The sequence below is a fragment of the Gossypium hirsutum genome, chromosome A13 (assembly GCF_007990345.1).
Source record: "Gossypium hirsutum isolate 1008001.06 chromosome A13, Gossypium_hirsutum_v2.1, whole genome shotgun sequence".
Lineage (NCBI taxonomy): Eukaryota > Viridiplantae > Streptophyta > Magnoliopsida > Malvales > Malvaceae > Gossypium > Gossypium hirsutum.
The window spans coordinates 95,418,088-95,425,605 of NC_053436.1; the positions used below are offsets into that span (position 1 = coordinate 95,418,088).

The 7,518-nt window shown below is 36.2% G+C and overlaps 1 long non-coding RNA gene across 1 annotated transcript; it reads right to left on the bottom strand.

Annotated features, from left to right (window-relative positions):
* Positions 1-5,794: 5,794 nt before the first annotated feature.
* On the bottom strand, positions 5,795-7,123 carry LOC107895187 (uncharacterized). The gene is made up of 3 exons (XR_001683441.2): positions 6,882-7,123; positions 6,252-6,615; positions 5,795-6,169 (listed from the first exon to the last, which is right to left on the bottom strand). It is a non-coding gene; the product is annotated as an uncharacterized lncRNA (long non-coding RNA).
* Positions 7,124-7,518: the final 395 nt, after the last annotated feature.

Genomic DNA, 7,518 nt, shown 5'->3' on the forward strand with positions numbered 1-7,518 from the left:
TTATTTTTTTTTACTTTCGTATAAAAGAAACAAAATAAGAATGAAAGGAAAACAATAAGTAAACAAAGAACTTAAAATGAGAATAGACAAAGAAACCTCTTTTGCTTTGATCTTTGATTAATCTTCAAAAAAACTAGCTTCTCCAAAAACTAGCCTTCACAATAACTCTTCTCCTTAATTACTTTAAAAAGAAACCTCTCCAAAAATCCTTTACAATAACTTTCTCTCCCAAAAACTCTCCAAAAAAAAATCCCCCCCTATATACAAAATATGAGAAGGCTTATATAGCCATTTACAAAATATTTTTTTATTGTTTATATCTTTATTTGTAGGTACAAGTGGTGGTGGAGCAAGTGTGGTTAGTGGAGTAGGTAATGGAGCAAGTGTGGCTAGTGGATTTGGTGGTGGAGAAGGTGTGGCTAGTGGAGTTGGTGGTGGAAAAGGAGTGGCTAGTGGAGTTGGTGGTGGAAAAGGTGTGGCTAGTGGAGTTGGTGGTGGAAAAGGTGTGGCTAGTTGAGAAAAGTTTAAGTTGTGGGCTAGGTTTTTTTATTTTGAATTGGGCTTTGGGTAGTTAAGATTTTGGGTTTTGGGTTTAATTTTGGTGGGTTAGGTAAGGCTAAATTGGGTTTTGATGTAAATGGGCTAAAATTGGCCTACAACACTTAGGTCGTGTGAAACATTGAATTAGGCCCAATTTGTCCTTTTTTGGCCCGTTTCATGCTGTTTTTACTTTCCTATGCTTATCTAAGTATAAAACATAAATTTAAAGGATTAAGAGCATCAAATTCAATGAAACTAAGGAAAAATCATCCATAAATATGTTAAACATGGGGTAAAAATATGTATATATTATGGTTTATCACCAATGTACAAAATACTAACTCAAAATATATATTAAATTAAAGAAATGACATTATAAAATTTATTTATTTATTTATTTTTTTATAAGTACCTCACTTACCACCCAGTCTCGTTGCTAAGAATTTGCCATGCAATATTATCTCAACCTCACCAGAGGCAACACCTCGCCAATGCATGAAAACCATGAAGCATACATGCAAGATATCTACACCCCTCAAAACTATCTTTCCAAAGACAGGTGTTGAGCCCTGTTTTTCATGACACGTGGATCTCACCTAAGTTCTACTATGTCTCTACAGTGACTGACTGTGATAGGACATGTATCGTACATGTCGCAACGTCCCAAGACACACACCTATAAATACCTCGCTTTGACTTAAGGAGGGGTCTCTCCTTCCTCTCCAAATCTCTCACCAACTTCTTCTTCCTTTTTAAAACTAGTCCTTAGGATCTATCATATTTTACTTATGGCTCTCCATACGCCACTGTGTGAACCGTCACTTTTACCTACATCATCCTTTTAACCTCAAGAATTTTATAGTAAGACATGTATATTAAATGAAATAAAATTTTGAGAACTTTAGAAAACGCACTTCATAGGTAAATTTTAAATGAAAATTTTGAAATATTTTCCAATAAAAGCTATAAAAAGAAGAAGAAGAAGACTAAATTTATTAAAAAAATTATATTGACGTTATGATTTTTTGCCAACTTAAAACGAGAGATTTAAGTTATAAATTAAAAAAAAGTCTGCTACCCTAGCAAACCATTGTCTGCCGCCTCTGGCAAGAAGTTTTAGGGTTTTCACTATTTTGTGTTCAATTTTTTTTGTGTTCTCTGTTGGTTTTTTTGCTTTTTTGTGAGTCCACCCCTTGCATGATTGAGATCTGCACCTACAAGAATGGAAAATGAGATGGCTCAACTTTCAATAAATGAAGAAGAAGATGAAGCTTTTCAAATACAACCAGATCTGCACAGTGATGGAATGGGTGAGAGTTTTCAATTAGTGGGTTGCTTTTTGACAGCCAGTATCATCCACTTTCCAGCAATGAAGAGTACTCTGGCGAATTTGTAGCATCTGGTTCGGGGAGTTCAGATCCGAGATCTGTGGGCAAAAAGATATTTGTTCCAATTTTTCTACATTATGGATCTGGAGCGGGTTCTTAAAGGCTCCCCTTGGATTTTTAATAACCATCTGCTGCTTCTCTATAAACTACAATGGGGGGAGGATCCATTACAAGTCCCTTTAGTCATAACACCTTTTTGGGTACAAATCCATGATGTCCCTATTGGTCTATTCTCTGAGAACTTGGCAAGACAAATGAGGAATTTTATCAGTTTTTTTTAAAATATGAAGGATTGAACTTGGGGAAAGAGAATAGAAATTTCATGCGGGTTAGAGTTCAAATTGATGTTAGGCGTCCTTTAAAAAGAAAGAAACAGATTCTATTTAATGGGATACATTCATATGTCAATTTCAAATATGAGCGTTTATCACTATTTGGCTTTTATTATGGACGATTGGGTCATAATGATTCTTTTTGTGAAGTAAAGATGTCATTTGGGGTAGAAGTTGCTGACATGGGTTGGGATTTATCTCTACGAGCCCAATCCCGGAGAGCCCTAGCTATGACAAGTATATGGTTACGTGAAGTTGATAATGGCAAAATGGGTGGCATTGAAGATAGCAATGGCAATATAGGGAACAGACAATGAAGGGCGGAGAATAAAAAGTTTCGTAGGCAGAATGTAGATCCAATTCTTTGAGTCAATTTAGAAGAAGGATCATTAGGTTTTGGTAAATGGAAGAAAAATTTTCTACTAGATCAGACCCATACTACAATGGATCATGATCTAGAGGATACTGCCTTAATAGGAGAGGAGGGGGAAAATAGGTCTAGAGGAGAAAATGATGATTTACCAGAAAAAGAAGAAGTCAACAAGATTTTGTCAAGAAATAGGAGAATGGGGGATCAAAATCACTTATTATCAGTGGCTGATAGGAGGCAAGCCGACCGAACGAAATGAAAGTCTTAAGTTGGAATGTCCGTGGTTTGGGGAGATCACGGACAGTTAGAAGACTTTGGTATACACTGAAGATCTATAATCCCCAAGTTGTCTTCTTTATGGAGACAAAACTGTGCAGGTTTCAAATGGAGAGAGTCTGAAGGAGCTGTGGTTTTGTAAATGGTATCGAGGTTGATGCGGACGGTACTAGAGGAGGATTGTGCTTGGCATGGCGAAATGATACTACTATAGCACTTCAGAGTTTTTCTAAAAGACATATTGACATGTTAGTGGAAAATACTGAAATTGAAGGTAAATGGCGATTTACAAGGTTTTATGGTACCCCATACGCCCATGATAGAAAAGACTCATAGATTACTTTGAAAAATCTTTATCATGATAATGAGATTCCTTGGATTGTGTGTGGTGATTTTAATGAAATTATGTACGGGTTTTAAAAGAATGGAGGTCTACCTAGAGATATAAGATGGATGGAATCTTTTCGAAGATCATTAGAAGAGTGTTGGCTACATGATGTTGGGTTTTCTAGTAGGTGGTTTACATGGGAGAGAGGAAACTTACCAGAGACAAACATCCAAGAACGTCTCGATAGGGGAGTGGCTAATGAAAGTTGGATGTTAATGTTTCCACAAGAAAAAATTCAGCATCTGGTTCAGTCTTTTTCAGACCATTGTCCTTTTTTACTCGTCACAAAAAGAGAAGATGACAGGCGAACAGGAAATTGTTTTAAATTTGAAGTCTGGTGGACATTGAAAGCTTCTTTTGATGATGAAGTCAAATGATAATGGGGAATGGCAGTTGATGACTTACTGGAAAAGTTGGATTTTTTAAAAAAAGGCTTGAAAATTTGGGCAAGACAGATAAAGACAAAAAGGAAATGGAAAAAACAAGTCTTAACTGAAAACTTATCAGAATTATAGAAGCTGAAAGGGATGATAGAAACCTGGCCGAGATGATTGATACAAGGATTCAGCTGAACTTTGAGATTGAAAAAGATGGATATTATTGGGAGCAAAGAATTGGTTGAAATTCGATGATAGAAATACAACATTTTTTCATAGTCAGGCTACACGGAGACGGAAGATGAATCGGATTGATAAGCTACAAAATGAAAGTGGAGGTGAAACGGAAGACTTTCAGGAAATAGAGGGTATTGTACGAGCTTATTTATAGAATTTATTTACAGCAGAAAATACCATGGGTAATGAACATTTATTCTCAGGGATTAATCAATGAATATCAGAGGAAGATAATATGAAGCTAATAGCACCATATACTAGAGAGGAAGTTCGTGAGGCACATTTCGAAATGGGACCCACAAAGGCACTAGAGGAAGATGGATTTCCAGCCCTTTTTTACCAAAGATGTTGGCATATTATTGGGAATGATGTTGTTTCTTTTTGCTTACACTTATTGAATGGAGATATGGATGTTAGTTCTATCAATTTAACGTATATAGTGCTTATTCCGAAAATCACCAACCCATCTAATATGAAACATTTCCGACCAATTAGCTTATGCAATGTTATCTATAAAATACTGGAAAAAGTTATTGCAAACAGACTTAGGGGAGTTATAGATAAATGTATCGACAAGGCGCAGAGTGCTTTTATTCTGGAAGACTTAAATCGGATAATATATTGCTAGCATATGAAATTCTACACTCGCTGAAACAAAAGAGATTGGGGAAAAAGGGTTACATGGCAGTCAAGTTAGACATGAGTAAGGCTTATGATAGAATGGAATGGAAGTTTGTTGGGGAGATTATGAGAAGAATGGGATTTGCTAAAAAATGGACTGATTCCATTATGAAATGTATGTCCACTGTTTCCTATTCGACTGTGGTGAATGGAATTAATGGAGAAATTTTTTACCCAACTAGAGGACTTCGTCAAGGGGATCCACTGAGCCCGTTCTTATTCCTAATTTGTGGAGAAGGTCTATCATGCCTGATGAGGCTTGCAATAAGAGTTGGGTCCTTAAAAGGGGTTAAGGTTAGTAAAAATAGCCCACATGTGTCCCATCTACTTTTTGCAGATGACTGTATTATGTTCGGAGAAGTAACAAGAAGGGGTCTGGGCTATTAAGGAGATTCTACGGGATTACAGAAGAGGATCGGGCTAATGTGTAATTTTTGAGAAATCAGCTGTCTTTTTTAGTTGAAATACGCCAGAGGAAGATAGACAACTGGTGTGAATCAACTTGGAGTTAGAAGTTCAACTGACCTAGAACGGTATTTAGGACTGCAGAGTATAACAGGAAGAAAGAAAAAGTCTTTTCAAGTTTTGAAAGATCGACTTAAACAGCTTGTTGATAACTGGAGTATTCGATTTCTGTATCAAGGTGGCAAAGAAGTTTTTATTAAGGCTATTTTACAAGCTATTTCTACATATGCGATGTCTTACTTTTTGTTACCAAAATCTTTATGTAATGAAATGGAAGACATTATTGCTAAATTCTGGTGGCAAAAGGGATGGGGGAAGAAGGGAATTCATTGGTGCTCGTGAAAAAATGTGTTTGTTAAAAGGTAACGGGGGCTTGAATTTTTGAAATTTTTGCCAATTTAATATTTCGTTATTAGCCAAGCAGGGTTGGCGCCTATTTAGTTGTCCAGATTCATTATTAGCCAGAGTTCTTAAAGCCAAATATTACCTACATTCAACTTTTCTAAATGCACAGCTGGGGAGCTTACCTTCACTTACCTGGAGGAGCATCTGGGCAACAAAGGGCCTCCTTCAAGATGGGCTTTGTTAGTGAGTAGGCAGAGGGACTGAGATTTCTATATAGAATGATTGTTGGATTCCAGGGAGTGCTGCAGTTGGTTGGCAAAATAGAGTTGAAAATAGTGGTTTGCAATTAGTCTTGGATCTAATCGGTAGCTCAACTAGAACATGGAAAAGGGAGCTAGTGAACAGTACTTTTCATACGGAAACTGCCAAAAAGATTTTACAGATCCCTTTGGCAGAAGCGAAGCATGAAGATTTCCAAGTATGGAAAGAGGAACCTTCGGGAGTTTTCTCAGTACGGAGTGCCTATACACTATTACAATGTGCTAGCATGGATCCTAATAGTTATTTATTACAGACCGAATCTAAAGATTTCTTTAGAAAACTATGGGACATACAGCTACCATAAAAAATTACAATTACAATATGGAGGATCTACTGGAATTACATCTCTACATTGATCAATCTAAGTTACAAGAGAGTGGCTAACAACATCATCTGCCCTTGCTGTGGAGTTGGAGAAGAGGATAGTGATCATGTCTTTAGACAGTGTCCTGCAATCAGAGAAATATGGTCAAACCTTAATCTCTCTTGGGGTATAACCAATATGGATCAAAGTATCGATGAATGGCTTACCTGGTTTTTTGTAAGAGGTACCAATGAACAGTGTAGGATCTTTTGTTGCGCATTGTGGCTCATATGGAACTCAATGAACCAGTTTGTTCATGAAAGGAAATCCATTTCAGTATGGGATCTAGTTGAGAAAATCAGAAGTTATCTAGCTGAACTAGAGGGGATTAGAGATAAAAAAACTTGCCTCTATTCCTGAAAACACCCATAGCCAAACAGAAGAGACATCGAGATCAACGTAACTATTTGATACAGCCTTTGACGGGAGAAATTTTCGATCGGCCTTCCGGAATAGTGGTGCGGGACCGGATGAGGGTGTTTCAAGCTTCAAAGACGACTCTCCATGAAAATATCTCCTCCTCATTCGTAGCTGAAGCTCATGCAGGGTTAGAAGCCATCAAGTTAGCATCATTAATGGGTTTATCTTCAGTAATAATAAAGGGAGACTCGAAGACAGTTATTAAGAAATGTAAATCGAATAAAGAAGACAAATCTGTTCTTGGAGCGATCATTCGAGATATTCAGATCAAAAGAGCCAGTTTTCAAGACGTTATTTTCCAATTTATTCCTAGATCGAAGAATATTCAAGCAAATAATCTAGCAAAAAGGGCACTAGAGAAAAGGGAAGCATCATACTTGAAGAGGGAAGAGAGGAGTCACAGCGAGACAGATCCGGAAGGTAGATGGAGAGGAGAACCAGATTGATTTTGTTTTTGAAATGAGGAAATAAGAAGTTATGATAGCTGATATCTAGAAAATCTTTGAAAAGCTATCTTGGAAACGGTGTGGCTATTTGATAGAAGGAGACGGTCGAGGTATTACTGGCGAGGCTGTCCTTTGATTTGACTGGGTTTACTAATTAGTTTTTTTCTCCAGATATTTTAAGTTGTGTTTTTAAGTTTCCTGTTCTTTTAGTTTTTCAATGTTCGGGCTCATTACTTCTGATAAAAGGTGAGGCCCAGATGTTAATTGTTTTGGGTCTTGTTTTTCTTTTTAATTTTCTCAATATATAAAAGCCCGGTCTCTTTATTCAAAAAAAAAAATTTTGAGTCATTAAAATTCACTTAAGAAATTTTCCTTTTTCTTTAAAAAAATATTCTACCATCCTTTTTCAAATAATTTAATTTAATTTTTAAAATTTTAAAATTAAAAAATAATATATTTTCTCTTCCAAATTCTAACATAATGCTTGATGTGTATATTTATTTATTTATTTACTACACATTATAATACACTCCTGCTTAGAAAACTTCACTATAGTGTATTAAATAAT